Here is a 16,309-nt window from a genome sequence, read left to right as displayed (position 1 = left end):
CTCGTTCGGCCGTACAGATTTGCTGCTCCATCTTCAGTGACATTTTTTTAAAAAGGAATCTAAATCTTCATGTCTTAGGATGCGAGTAGAAGGATAAAATGGCCTGGAAAATGTTAAAAGTCGGCAATGGCTGGAAAAAAGAACATACATCAGACTGTCAGATGAACATCTGAATATATGTTCTCTAGAACATGAGTTGTATATTCTGCCATTGCATCATTTATCTGAACACCGAGCGAGGTGGCGCAGTGGTTATCACACTGGGTTCGCATTCGGTAGGAATACGGTTCAAATACGTTTCAAACTTTTCAGGTGTAGGTTTTCTGTTAATTCCCTAAACCGCTCCAAGAAAATGCCGAGATGGTTCTTTTGAAACGGCACGACCGTTTTCCTTCGCTCCCCTTTTCTAATACGAGCTTGTGCTCCGTCTCTAATGACCTGGATGTCGACAGAACGTTAAATCCTAAGCTTTCTTCCTTCCATCTTCGCGAAAGTATAACATGAAAGGAGTCCGTCCCATCGTCTTGTCGTTTATTGTTTTGTGATCGCGCGTTTACTTGCATGAATTAAGACAGTAATGTTGCTCTCTCTCTCTCTTTCTCTTTCTCTCTGTCCGCCTGCTTAGCTGGGTGGTAACGGCGTTGCCTCCTGTGCAGCGGGCCCGGGTTGGAGATTTTCTCCGCTCGTGGACTGGGTGTCGTGTTGTCCTCATTATTATTTCATCCTCATCATCGACGGCACGAAGCCCTATGTGGCGCCGACTGAAATAAGACTTGCACTTTTCGTCCGAACCCGAATGGGACCTCCCGGCCAACAATGCCATACGATCATTTCAATTTTTTTTCTTTCTCTCTCGCACACATCCTCTGTCTCTCATATCAGTTAACGTTGTTGGGTAGTATGGTATCTCTTGTGGCCGTGCAAAAAGTTTGACCAACCGAAAGAGCAGTCAGCAGCTAGGTCATCTTTGAGCTGTTGCCAAGTCCATAGAGAGGCATGGGAACTAGTCTACGGCAGCTATCAGGGGTCTGTTGCAGAGAGCAATCAGTGTTAACGAACTTAGAAAGTATCAGCTTCAACAGTCATATTGCGTGTTCAGTCACATATAGCTTAGCTGCTCGTTTTCAGGAATCTATTCAGTGTTTTTTTTCAGATTCTTGATCTCTTATATGGACTAGCTTGTGGCAGTTTACTTACACTTGAAAAAAGTTTTCCTTTGTGATATGGTTTCAAAATTCAAGCGAAGTGCTTGAGAATATTTTACGACAAATTACAGTTACAACTGGTTTTCTCTTTTTGAAAAATATGTCAAGGCGTCATTGATTATGTTTTTTCTGAGTGTAATCCTTTACAACGAGGTCCCTTATGTACTGTTTCCATTTACGCGTATGTTTCGTTGTAAACATTCCCTTAATATTACAGTTCGCTAACCAGTTCCATGGAGTTTCATACTGTTTGCGATCATGAAAAAATTCCATGCATTTAAGGATGTTCGGGATGTTCGGATGAGTCCAGGTTCTGTTTACAGCATCATGATGGCCGCATCCGTGTTTGACGACATCACGGTGAACGCACATTGGAAGCGTGTATTCGTCATCGTCATACTGGCTTATCGCCCAGCGTGATAGTATGGGGTACCATTGGTTACACGTCTCGGTCACCTCTTGCTCGCATTGACGGCGCTTTGAACAGTGGACGTTACATTTCAGATGTGTTACGAGCCCTGGCTCTACCCTTCATTCGATCCCTACGAAACCCTACCTTTCAGCAGGATAATGCACGACCACATGTTGCAGGTCCTGTACGGGCCTTTCTGGATACAAGAAATGTTCGACTGCTGCCCTGCCCAGCACATTCTCCAGATATCTCACCAACTGAAAATGTCTGGTCAATGGTGGCCGAGCAACTGGCTCGTCACAATACGCCAGTCACTACTCTTGATGAACTGTGGTATAGTGTTGAAGTTACATGGGCAGCTGTACCTGTACACGCCATCCAAGCTCTGTTTGACTCAAAATGGTTCAAATGGTTCAAATGGCTCTGAGCACTATGGGACTTAACATCTGTGGTCATCAGTCCCCTAGAACTTAGAACTACTTAAAGCTAACTAACCTAAGGACATCACACACATCCATGCCCGAGGCAGGATTCGAACCTGCGACCGTAGCAGTCGCGCGGTTCCGGACTGCGCGCCTAGAACCGCTAGACCACCGCGGCCGGCTTTGAATCAAAGCCCAAGCGTATCAAGGCCGTTATTACGGCCAGAAGTGGTTGTTCTGGGTACTGATTTCTCAGGATCTATGCACCCAAATTGCGTGAAAATGTAATCACATGTCAGTTCTAGTATAACACACTTGTTCAATGAATACCCGTTTATCATCTGCATTTCTTCTTGGTGTAGCAATTTTAATAGCCAGTAGTGTAGCAAAAGAGAAGACGTAGGAGGGCAACGTGATTACATCTGTGCAGCAAAAGCATAAGTTGGAGACTTCATTAGGAGCTGGTCTAATAGGGTACATTAAAGTATATAAGATGGGTGTTGTGTTGTCCCAATCATCATCATTTCATCCCCATCGACGCGCAAGTCGCCGAAGTGGCGTCAAATCGAAAGACTTGCACCCAGCGATCGGTATACCCGGTGGGAGGCCCTAGTCGCACAACATTTACATTTTTACTGAGGAATAACCGGAGCGAACGTTGGGACGAATGGTGGGTGGAATGAGGGCTCTTCTGTGGTTGTTCGCTCTAAAATGCCTTAGCTGCAACAGACGCCCTTGAGGGTGCTGACCGTGTCAGTGTGGCCCCTCTACATGTGGTAGGTCATCATTGGTTTCGGCAGACAGTACGAGATCTCTGTGTCAGACTGTGACATCAGATCTACTGTTGTTGTCACGACATCATGCTGAACAGTGCCTTATGTCGGCATCCTGCTCCACTGATCAGGCTTTGCGTTCACTTTTGGTGGTCTCGTGACGTGGAGGACGTGCTGCTCTGTGTTCCTCAACGGCACTCCAGGAGTTTGCTAGTATGACACCTTCCGAGGTCTTCCTGCCCCACAGCAGTCTGCTACCTCACGAGCATTCAGATGACTAGCATAATTTCTTGGCTGAAATAGCCAACTTTTAAAAGTAATGTAATGTAGTACGCAACTTTTTAACTGATTAACGAACTTTATCGTTCTTGTATGTCGTTACCTTACAGTGTCCTATAAACTTCCTTTTGGAGCCCTCGATTGTATGTTATTCTGTTTGACAAACATCAGTAGAATGGTCAGGTTTACCAGGATTCAATTTTGGTTCTAGATTAGCATCGTTTTCATTAGTTGCAATGATTGACCCTTATTATTGAAAAATTTCCAAAAAACAGAGTGTCCCTTGCTTTTACTTTTGTGAGTTTGTAGGTTAGAGAGAGTCAAAGGCCAAAATGACTCGAAGCACTATGGGACTTAACATCTCAGGTCATCAGTCCGCTAGACTTAGAACTGCTTAAACCTAAATATCCTAAGGACATGGCACACATCCATGCCCCAAGGAGGATTCGAACCTGCGACCGTAGCAGCAGCGTGGTTCCGGACTGAAGCGCCTGATTAGTAAGGTAGATGTGTACATAAGATGAAATAAGTAGCATACTGTCCCATAATCAAGAGAAATATCCCAAAATTAGATCAACAGCCATCTTGCAGATACTGAATTTCATTTTCTGTGAGAAACGGCACAACCTTGTACCAAGACACAACAGAGAGACGGCAGTGAAATAAATTAAAATTCTTTTCTGACTTGTGATTAGGTTTACATTGGTTTATCAAGTAGCGATATAGCAGGTAATTTGGTTAACTGGTGTTTGTAGGCGCTTACGGCAAACTCTACACTACGAAAGTCACCTAGCGAAACTGCAACGAGTAACTACCAGATTCCGTTTTACCCCCTTCAGACTAATAACCATTTGACATATTGTTTCCATGTTGATTTTAAATAATCGAACTCAATTTAGCGCCTTCCGTATCGTCACTTTCACCACACTCCAATTTCCCTGACCAGTTGCCCATTCCTGCCTCAATCATCACTTAAGTTTGTATATCTTTTATCTTAAAGTGTATTCTTGTGACTGTGGCGGTCTAGCACTAAACTTTGGTACACGAGGTCCTGGTTTCAGTCCTGGATAGGGGCGGGGAATTTTCGTTGTTCTAGCACCTTCATGACGGCCCCATGTCCATTCATCTTGCTATCAAATGGGTATGAGGGACTTTTCCAGTCGCTAAGAGGACACCAGAGCGATGTGTCCGCCATCTTCCCCCTCCCAGTCCGCAGCTCATGGTCTAGTGGCTAGCGTTGCTGCCTCTGGATCACGGGGTCCCGAGTTCGATTCCCTGCCGGACTGGGAACCTTCTCTGCCCGGCGACTGGGTGTTTGTGTTGTCCTCATCATTTCATCCTCATCATCATCATTCGTGACAGTGGTTAGAATGGACTGTGTAAAAAAATGGACTGTGTAACAATTGGAACTTCGTACGGGCGCTGATGACCGCGCAGTTGAGCGTCCCACAAACCGAGCATCATCATTATCCTCCCCTCCTAGTGGGCGGCGAAGTACGGTTGTACTCTACCTACAATCAGGCCAATGACGCGGTCACGTGCTTGCGTCACAGCTCCGGTGACACACCTGTTCGGTATCATCGTCTTTAAAACATACCCCGTTATCTATGGGTTTTACATAACGTTCTAATAAGGCCATTTTTCAAGACAACAATGTGCCATCGTCTCGTTCAACCAAAATTATTCGATTTTTTTGGGCATGTAAACTGAAAAATAAAAAACTGAGGTAGATCTGTAGAATAAACGAATTACTCACACCATAGATCCTCCAACTGCCGTGGTATAGCTGCCCGTGTCTTTCAGTCCCATTCCAGCTACAAGAGCCGACGGGTAATGGGCTTCTGTACGAGATCATTTTCTGTGTTATGTTCTATATTGGTCTCTTGTACGATACGTCGTAGTAATGTGGAACTAGCCAATACACAGTCTATACAATTTCACTATGTTTCCATGTTAGCCATTTCATGACAGAACCAAATATGCATTTCTTATGCATGATATGAGTTACAATTTTGTCAGCAAAAACTGAATTGGATGTGTTCAACTTACTTATAGTCATGTCTAGTGATCTAGCGGTAAAGTGTGTACTGGAAACCTAGACGTCACGGTATGGAATTCCAGTCGGACCATGGAAATTTTCAGTCTGCCTTTAATCAGGTCTTTAGCTCTGAACAACGTGAGGAGTCGCGAGGAGCGACCCGGGGTTCAGATTCCACTTTAAACTACAGCTCCCTTTCCCCGGTCGGAGAAATGGGATAAGTCGCGTCCAACTGAAGGACTTGTATCTAGCCACAGAACCACGCGAAATGATTAATTCGCTTGCAGATTCAGCTTGTCTGCTACCCTCAAACAGAACATTACAATGCACAATCCACAAAAGCAAAAAAAAAAAAAAAAAAAAAAAAAAAAAAAAAAAAAAAAAAAAAAAAACATGTTTTACAAAGTGGTTATCGCAAAAAAAAATTTATATCTTATAAAACTAATAATTTGTAGAATTAAAATAACTATGTGGCACTAATTTAATCACTCTACTATATTTCAATTAGTTAGCAAACAATGAGCACTGAGTCATTATACTGAAACTACAATAATTATGTGATTGTTACCCTTAAGGGGTTCCTCACAATAAATATGCCCCATGGAAAGGCTAATCGATCACAGTCCAATGAGAATGAATAGCTATCTGACTGATAAACGAAGCAATGCCACTTGAATGAATTTACGAAACAAAATATCACAAATCTAATACATCACACAAGAACAAACATTGATCAATAAAACAGTACAATAGTCAACATCTAGAAAAAAAACACCAATAAATAAAACACCTGCAAAATACAAGAGTCAAAGTCTAAAAAAAAAACAATAAATAGAACACCTGCAAAATACAAGAGTCAGTCTAATAAACACCAATAAATCGAACCCCTGCAAAACACACGAGTCAAAGTTTCTGTGACAGAAACACACGTATATGCATTGAACTAAGAACCGTATAATCACTGTTCACTGACACTCAGTAGTTCCACTGTTCCGAGGCACAATATAAGGGGAAGGGGGGGAGGGGGTTCGTCGCCGCAGCTGTCAGTAGGGATTTTTGTCCATCTGTTGCGTGCAATCCCGCCGTCTCTGCCCTCTCATGAAGTTTCTCTTGGTGGCCCGTGCCACGTACACCTCGATTTAGTTCCACGTTTGTGTTGCCAAATTCGTGCGGTAGCCTCGATTGACACGCCAGGTTGATATTCCTGGGCAAGGATGACACTTAATGGCTCTTCTTTGTAACACCCTTAGCGACCAGAGAACATCGAACCATGATTTACTGTCGCTTGACAGTGGGCATCCGTCAGGAAATGTTGATAGGCGTCGTTGAAGTCTGTCAATTTCTCTGGACAGTGCGTGTCAAAAGGCTCCACGCCCCTTGTGTTGTTACATTCTTGAGTTATCCTCAAATGGCTCGCCGTTTTGATATTCCTGGGCAAGAATGACACTTAATGGCTCTTCTTTGTGCCACCCTTAGCGACCAGAGAACATCGAACCATGATTTACTGTCGCTTGACAGTGGGCATCCGTCAGGAAATGTTGATAGGCGTCGTTGAAGTCTGTCAATTTCTCTGGACAGTGCGTGTCAAAAGGCTCCACGCCCCTTGTGTCGTTACATTCTTGAGTTATCCTCAAATGGCTCGCCGTTTTGATATTCCTGGGCAAGGATGACACTTAATGGCTCTTCTTTGTGCCACCCTTAGCGACCAGAGAACATCGAACCATGATTTACTGTCGCTTGACAGTGGGCATCCGTCAGGAAATGTTGATAGGCGTCGTTGAAGTCTGCCAGTTTCTCTGCACAGTACCTGTCAAAAGGCTCCACGCCCCTTTATCTCCTGTCTTCTGTCGTTTCACCGCGCCCATCTCGCCACGGTCGCGTGCGTGCGGTGCGTTGCCAGCAGATGGATTTCCGCGCGGTGGACCGCTCGCCCATCTCAGGTCATCGCCTCCAGGAAGGGTCGCACGGGGCTGCCGCCCATTAGCTCCAGGTGCAAGGGAAAGTATTTGTCGCGTGCCCTTCTTTTGTTGTCGACCGCGCTCCCGAAGTGGCCCGGTTGACAGCGTGTCCTGCTGGGAAACCCGGCAGTTTACAACTAGCCCTCCTCCTCGCTGCTACCGCTGTCTCGTAAGAGTTTAGCCGGTTCGCTTTCACGTTCTCAACTGCATTCACAGAAATTGTTCATCATACTTATGTGATTACAAAATGTCATACATAATAGCACTTCGTATTGTCTTTCACAATTTTTAAGGACGAAAGTGAGACTTAATTTTTTTTTAAATAAAAAAAAATTACATGAATCGACAATATAAAAATAAAAGTTAAATGACTTGACAATATAAAAAATAAAAGTGAAATGACTTGACAGTATAAAATAAAAATTAAATGAACTGACAATATAATGTTTAAATCCACATCACTAATGTGGTTCACTTACGTTTTAATAAATAAAATACTACTTATTAATTCACTAAAATGAATAGGATTATGCCTTGTGCAAGTATAGGTCAGGACAGCATAGGGTTCACATGTTATTTACACACACACATGCACACCTGTTGTCTATTCTACAAACTAACTACCCATAAACATGCATTGCTCAAAGTTCTACTTCTATCCACTACTAGTTAATCCAACAAGCTACTTCAATGCTACTTCAACAAAGTGTTTACACCACTACAACATTGTCCTAATTCGTCCTCTTCCTGACGCTCGCCGCATATGTCTCCTCACATAATAAATATGGAGAACTTTTCTTAAACATACACAGTAAAAAGAACAATGGTTATTTACACGCCACAACATTTATACCAGTTGACACACCCGATAAGAGACTCGCAATTATACATTTATCATACTCATATATTCACACATAAAACAGTAAGAAAATTTCATCTAAAATTACGTTATCACAAGAATTAATCACATAGATGACTCTGAGAACGTGTAATATTATTGGTATTTCCGTCCTATGAAAGCTTTGAGTACCCTTTGAAAGACATTTGTTTTGTATAATTTACATAACTGTAAAGATGCGCATCTAGCGCGGACGCTAATACATCGATTGCGCAGTCAAAGAAACATTTTAACAGAAGCTGAACTGTCGTTCCGCTTCGATCTAAATAAAAGATGACAGTAAAAAACGTTTGTAGATCTTCAGATTTTAATGTGCTTCTGCTTGTTATGTGAAAACGTAAAGGAGGTCGACTTTAAGTTAAAAAAGTGAGCGGTCTTGCTAGCGTGCAGACAACATTACTAATTAATAAAATTAAAGTAATTCATGTTCGAAACTGTAAATCAGCAAGTTATTGTTATCAGAGGTGTTGAACAGTGCAAGAATTGTCTTCAACAAAAGGAGAAAGGTAGTGATTATAATTTGTGACAAAAAAAAAAAAAAAGACGTGTACCAAGGAGACAGCACAGGACAGGCTGAAATCTGATCGCACCATACTGTTAGAAAAGTAATTATGTAAGTTGTATTGTTTATAAATAAGCCCTAATTTGCTAGTGAGAATTGTTTGAATATATTTAGTGTTTACCAGATTTCTTATTCTATTCTTTTCCTTTATACTTTTTTTAACCTCCATGCCATATTATTTTTATAAATGTCAAACAGCCTTTACTACAGCAGAGAATACTGCGGCATCCTGGTCGTAGACAGAAGGCCGCTCCTTGTCTTCTATACAACTCATAGCTGCCCCATTTATTAATGATTTCATTTGCAAAAGCAATTTTTTTTTACTATTCATTGTTAACGGTCCCTTAGGTAATTATAAAATTCATACTGATTACGTAAAGAAATCCGGGTTGTTCTTTTCCAAATAATAGAAGTCTTTGCGTAATCAGAAACTAGCCTCCTTCTGACAACGATCAGGAGCCGACCAGAAGGCGGACGTCTTCGACCGCTTTCGTGTGTCCTGTGGCAAAGCTGTGCCAAACTGGGAACACGGCATTCTAGTATGAAATACAGATTTAAATTGATAGAATTGAAATATATTCAAAATAATAATAATTTTTTTATCATACTAGAAACGGTAAAAATATCTGCATCATACAGGTTATACTACCTTTTCTTACCCATTTTGCTGCGATTTCGTTCCTTCTTTAAGTTACCTTTCGCTTCCAAATCAGTTATTTCGCCTGTGGTGGTTATTCTGGATTCATATCTCATGAATGGCAAAATTGTGGTCTCCTCTATTCTTAAACCAAGCTTTCCTTCGGTCCCATAATCAAAATTATTTAATCTTCCTCTACCTTCAAGAGGGAAATTTCCTCAGTACAAATCATATAGGCTGCAGTGCAGCCCGCACCAGCGAAAACAGTAAGCTGTAATGCTCACAGCATCAGCAAAACACATAAACGTCTCTTTTCTAGGACAAGTATTAACGCAGAATAATTTTTCAGGCTCTGGCTCAACATCAATCAAGACTACAGAAAGGATCCATATTTCTGTTCCATTCTCCATTTGCTGAAAAACTGCTCGTATTTGACTACCACAATAATATTTCAGGGCCACGTAAATTACACAAACCACAATTCTTCTTTCACCTTGAAGGGAAGCAATATACTGACGAAATCCACAGACAGCACTTTACATACTCAGCTATAAAGAACAAAAAAGACATATATCATCAATATTAACATATCATCGCATATTGGGAAGCCATTGGTTAAACAATCGTATTATCGCATCCTGTTTTCAAGATTCCAAACTTACTCATTCCTTTCTCAGAGTTCTCCTATCTTAAAATATTCATACAGCACGCATACTATAGTAAGAGATCCTCATTTATACTGACAGATATAGAATAGTAATAGATAGATAGTAGCACTGAAAGCAGAAAATCGGAAACAAGGCTACTAACAGCTGGGGACCTGGGTTTGCCAGACCCATAATACCCGCAGATCGGATATTCTCCTGAGTTTTGCATTAATTCAACACAGATCTTGCTCCCCTCAGGACCGACTCGTTTCAATTTACACAAAAAAAACATAAACAGCATTTCACTCGTTCACAAAGAAACCTTTTATGTTCACATTTGAACCAACCTAAATCCTAACGGCACAAGGAAAGAAAAAAAATTAGAAACATCATTTCAATCAATCACATAGAAACATCTTTATCATTATTTTTACCAGCATATTATCTCGTGGTCGTGCGGTAGCGTTCTCGCTTCCCACGCCCGGGTTCCCGGGTTCGATTCCCGGCGTGGTCAGGGATTTTCTCTGCCTCATGATGGCTGGGTGTTGTGTGATGTCCTTAGGTTAGTTAGGTTTAAGTAGTTCTAAGTTCTAGGTGACTGATGGCCATAGATGTTAAGTCCCATAGTGCTCAGAGCCATTTGAACCATTTGTAAACTAATCCATTGTTTCTCTTCACCGTCCTCTCTACTCCTCACTGTCCTTTCTACTCATTTGCCATGTCGCTCATTTGTTCCGATTGGGCGCCTTCTGCGCTGATCGTTTGTCATCGCCGGTTTAGTTCATTTCCATTTGCTGGATTATGTCTAGGGTTAGCCGGCCGAATTTCAACATCATGTGGGGCTCCACCTACAGTCCTGTTCCCACCGTGTTCATCGTAGTATCGATTCTGGTTGCCGTACCTGTTGCGTTCACGATCTTGTCCACGTCCTCGATCATTTCCGTTGTTCCACCTGTGTTCGCGACTGTTACCCCAGTTTCTATACGGCCGGTCCCGATTACTGTTCCGTTCGCGTCGCGACGACCAGTCACGCCGTTGATTAGTACTACGGCCACGACTGCGATCGCGCTGCTGTGCCCCGTAATAACTTTGTGCCTGATTAGGCGGGCATTCTGCTGTATTGTATTCCAACTCTTGGAGATGTGTCTTAAACGTTTCCACGTCCTTTTTGCATCGTCCCGCAAGAATAACGTGGCGCAAGTGCATCGGCAATTTGGTGATGCATATCCTAATTAGTTCCGCAGGCCCGTATGGGTCGTATAAAAATTGATTTGCCTGCAGCATGTGGTCGAATAGGCGTGCTGGGCTGCCGAAACCAGACTAGTTCAAATTTGGCAGCATAATTATGCCGTGTTTGACCCTATCTTGTGCCGCTTCCGACCAATAGGCGGACAGAAATGTTTGAAATCAAATCCCCGCATTTCCTCCCGGCGAGGTCCTTGAATGTTTCTATTTTTCCCATGTCTGCCCCTCAAAATACATTCTTCCCTGTCGTCAAAATCTCCCTCGTGGCCGGAGTCCCTCTCTGCACTGTCCGTACGGCTATTTTTAGTGCTATTGGCGAGTTCGGAATCACACGCCATGCGGTTTTCCAGATGCGCCACGCGTTCTTGTAATTCGCCTGTTACAGCTTTGTGCCGCCTGTTCATTTCGAACTGTCCCTTCTGAAATCTAAGAAGCGAACACACTTCTTGGGTCTCTGCGACCGCTACCGGTGTAGTATTGTTCTCGCTTTCCGTCACCTTCATTGCGCCTACGATGTCCGCTAATGCCGCAATCTTATCGTGTATTTGTCTGTTGTCCTCCGCCCCAGTCTGCTTCAATTGTTCTACTTGCTGTTCGAGAGCGTGAATCGCTTGACTGTTGTCCGCTGCCGTGTTGCTAATGGACGCTGGACAATGCGTTTCCGCCTCCTGGACCCTCGAGAGTACCTGCTGGTGTTCTCTTTGGCATTCTTCTCTCAGCACTTGGAAATTCCTAAGTAGCTGTTCTTCACTCCCTTTCGATTCTGCATCGCGACTCTGCTTGCTCTGTTCTAAGGCTTGCAGACGATCATCGATTTGTTCAAATGTACGGCCTAGTTCTTTCATAATATCACTTTTTATTTCACTTGTCAGATTGTTTATTCTTTGTGAGATATCATCGGACACTCTCTGCATCGACTTGTAAACTTTATTTGTCTGCTGGATTAGTTTTTCGTCTATTTGTTCGCCTAGCTCGCGGATCGATTTTTCGGATGATTCTTTTTGTTCTCGGAACGATTTTTCTGATTTCTGCGTCATTTGTTCGCCTAGCTCGCGGATCGATTTTTCAGATTCCTGCGCCATTTGTTCGCCTAGCTCTCAGACCGATTTTTCAGATTTCTGCGTCATTTGTTCGCCTAGCTCTCGGATCGATTTTTCAGATTTATCTGCATTTTCTTTATTTTGCTGCAATAAGGCTTTCATGAGTGCTGCCAAATCAATTTGGTTACTTGGAGGCAAACTAATTTCTGGCTCTGATGTGACCCCGTTCGTTCCGTTTTGCATTTCCTCTGAAGTATTCCCCATTGCATTTTCGGAACCGTCCGGCGTGTTAATATTCGAAATCAAATTATCCCCATGGTCCATGTTGCTTAAGTTGTTGGACCGCCTACTTTTAGCTTGGTTACGAGTCTGCATTAGTTCAATTTATGCCCGGTACGCAACACACTAATCAGAATAAATGTATCCCGCAAAAATTACGACAGTCACACGAAAGGTACCTAACTTAGTACGCACTTTTTCACACACACATCAAATTTATATCTTTGATCGATGTCAGTGCAATTTACAAGCTAGAAAAAAAACGCATACATATAAAACACACAAATATAGAAAACAAAACAAGACAAACAACCCAACGCCGCTCAACAACGCCGTGAATCTTTTGAAAGTCTGCTCAGAAACAACGCAGAAGTTGTTTGAGCGCTGCAGGGAAAAAAAATTAAGATTATACAACTCTCGCAATCTAACGTTTCAGAGATTCCAGAGTCTAGCGGAATCACAGAACAGGGTCGCCATGTATAACGTTGTTGCTTTATTTACTATGTAAGCGGTGCTGCTAGACAATAAAAGCGGTTTAAAAGCTGTGAGCTGTCTGGGGAAGTTAACCTTGCAGTACTGAGCAACTGTTTCACCAGGTATCCAGTCTAGCTTACCAAATTCCCAACCAGACTAACATTAATTATAATCTTTTAATAGTCATACGACAACCGGTGATATATATATATATATATATATATATATATATATATATATATATATATATATATATAAAAGAGAATTTAAATAAAAAGAAATAAATCAGTTTATATTTGGACATTTATTTTAGCATTGATCATAGAAATTTCAGCATATTAAACTTGATTCCTAACTAAACTGGTGCCTTATTTAGGATTGTGAAAATGTGAGATTGTAATCTTACGGAACACATCAAATATGGAGCCAAGATTGGGAGACTGCGTACAACACTGCATTCATAAAACAACACACAAAGAACGTTGAAACATATGCAAGAGAAAATTAACCACTACCAACCGATTCAATTTTCACCCAAAGAAATTACGTTCGTAGCATAATCCTGTCTGTCATGTAATTACCACACACTGGTATACTAAATTCATATTAACTCTTTGTGAAATCTTCCTGAAAAGAATAGCTGAGGGCTACTTTGATGATTACACCACATGCTTCACGTGGTCAACTTGGTTTACACAAAGAGTGTAACTCCACAATAATTTTGAAAATTAAAATAAATTAGATCGAAAAGCAATTTACAAAAAAAAAAAAAACCTCGAACTGGTTACTATCGTCTTACTATTAACCTGATGGGTCAAACAATTGTATAAGCACGTGGTACTGGTTTCACAAAGTACACCCCGCGTGGGTTGAACATAAAGAAAAGTTGCTATATTGAAAAATATTGTCAAGACGAGACGTTATAATCTCACGCACATTCGCATTTAAGATTGATGAACTTAGAGTTACTGATCAACACGTGGTTCCACTTTACTCACAAAGTAGTGACAAAGCAACTACCGGAAACTAATCTGAACTTCACTGCGTTGCAATTTAAGATAACATTAGATATTTTAGAGCTAAACCTGAAATAAAGGTGATTAAATTTTCAGTTAGGCTGAACTTAAGAAATCCATTGTCCTACGGACTTAGCAGACACGCGCTTAGCCGGAGATCTTACCACTTCAGATGCTCGCCACGGACAGACCGACTGGTCCCTTCCTGAGGGGTGGCTCACAAATACAAACGGAAGTGGCCAGAGGGGCAGCTTCCTATACCAACATGACAACGGACGGACAGGACCATACTAAGGATAGAAACCTCTTTGCTTTTAGAAAGCGTAGCTACCTGTTCCGACGTTGGTCCTACTGTTCTCTAGCAGACAGGCTTCTCTGCTACCCTTAAGCATGCAACTAGAAATACATTTGCTCATTCATCCTCTCACACAGAAGGGAAGGGGGATGACAGTATCTTATCATATACAGTATATAAAAGAAAGCGGATGTAGGTTCCGTATGAGACTGTGTGACATGAATTACATATAAACTGTGTTTTAAAGTGTAGTAGTGTGACAGATCGTTCTTGTTTATGTGTAAAAATAACACGTTCCACTACTCAGTCTCCTCCCAGATAGTCAGAAACGCCACAGTAAATTTAGAAGAGGAATTTATGCCGTAAATGACAACAGATTTAAGAAATCAAACATGAATGGAATCCAACAGAGACCTTTCAAGCTTTCCTTTCTTAAAAATTCCATATACCATAAATGCATGAAAATAAACAGAGGACGGAGGAAACGAGTCTATGGATCTACCGAAAACTTTGTTTACGAAACACTATCGAACATGCCAATAGTCGTGAAACCTTGACTTTTGGGGGTAAAGCTCTACCATTTGAGCTATTCAGCCACGAATCTCGGCCCACCGTCACCGAATGACTTCTGCCAGTACCTCTCTCCTGCACTATATGATCAAAAATATCCGAACACACCTGTGCTTACGGAATCGGCCATTAGATGCCAAGACAGTTGGACCCACCAGTACAAAAGGAGGCCGGAAGTATTGTGTTGTCAGTAGAGAAGGAGGTGTCGGTCAGGAGGGCTCAGTGAGAAAGAACATGGACTAGTCACTGGATATCACCTGTGTGACAAATCCATCAGGGGTATTTCAGCGCTTCTACAGCTGCCACAGTCGACTGTTGCAACCGCGCGACCGCTACGGTCGCAGGTTCGAATCCTGCCTCGGGCATGGATGTGTGTGATGTCCTTAGGTTAGTTAGGTTTACGTAGTTCTATGTTCTAGGGGACTGATGACCTCAGAAGTTAAGTCCCACAGTGCTCAGAGCCATTTGAACCATTTGATTTTCGACTGTTGCTGAGTATGAAGTGAATACGCGAAGAAATAATCACAGCTATGCCAAGACCAATCAGACCTCACGTACGGTCGGACAGAGACCGTTGAGTAATGCGGAGGGTGGTTGTAAAAAATCGCATGAAATCAGCGACAGGAATCAGTCGTGAGCTCCGAAGCACCACCAGCACTCCAGTTAGCACAGTGACTGAGCGTCTATGGTTGGAAAGAGTAGGGTACGCAGGTAGAGAAGCTCGTTGTAAGCCACTCGTTTCTATAGTCAGTGCTAAGTGACGCTAGACTCCTCCCGAACAGGCCATGGAGGCCTAAAGGTACCGACCGACCGCCGTGTCATCCTCAGACCACAGGCGTCACTGGGTGCGGATATGGAGGGGTATGTCGTCAGCACACCGCTCTCCCAGCCGTATGTCAGTGTCCGAGACCGGAGCTGCTACTTCTCTATCAAGTAGCTCCTCAGTTTACCTCACAAGGGCTGAGTGCACCCCGCTTGCCAACAGCGCTCGGCACACCGGATGGTCACCCATCCAAGTGCTAGTCCAGCCCGACAGCGCTTAACTTCGGTGATCTGACGGGAACCGGTGTTACCACTGCGGCAAGGCCGTTGGCAAGCGACGCTAGAGGTGATGAGTGAATGACTGGAAACGAGTGATGTATCATGCTATGGTAATCCCATGGATGGTTTTGGGTTTGGCGAACGCCTGTAGAACGTTACCTGCTATCACACGTATTGTCAACAGTGATGTTCGGAGGAGATGGTGGCACAGTGTGGGAGTGTCTTTCGTGGTTTTAGTATGTTTCCTCACTCGCGTTAAGACAGTGCTGAATACAGAAGGATATCAACATATTTTTCAGCACTGTGTACTGCGTAACAGAAGAGGGACGTTTCGGAGATGCGACTGTTTGCAGCTATATGACAATACACCGTGTCGTAAAGCAGAGTCTGTGAGGCAATGGTTTGTGTACAACAACATTGCTGAAATGGACTGCCCTCTCCATAATCCACACCTGAGCCCAGTACAACACCCTTGGGATGATTTAGAACGCTGACTTCGTTTCAGGCGCTCATGTACA

The 16,309-nt window shown here is 42.7% G+C and overlaps 1 pseudogene; it reads right to left on the bottom strand.

The window, feature by feature from the left end:
• Nucleotides 1–15,726: 15,726 nt before the first annotated feature.
• LOC126427268 (5S ribosomal RNA) lies at nucleotides 15,727–15,844 on the bottom strand (annotated as a pseudogene).
• Nucleotides 15,845–16,309: the final 465 nt, after the last annotated feature.

Source organism: Schistocerca serialis, chromosome 1, assembly GCF_023864345.2.
Source record: "Schistocerca serialis cubense isolate TAMUIC-IGC-003099 chromosome 1, iqSchSeri2.2, whole genome shotgun sequence".
Lineage (NCBI taxonomy): Eukaryota > Metazoa > Arthropoda > Insecta > Orthoptera > Acrididae > Schistocerca > Schistocerca serialis.
The sequence above is the reverse complement of the archived record's forward strand: the minus strand, read 5'-3'. Positions and strand labels throughout refer to the sequence as shown.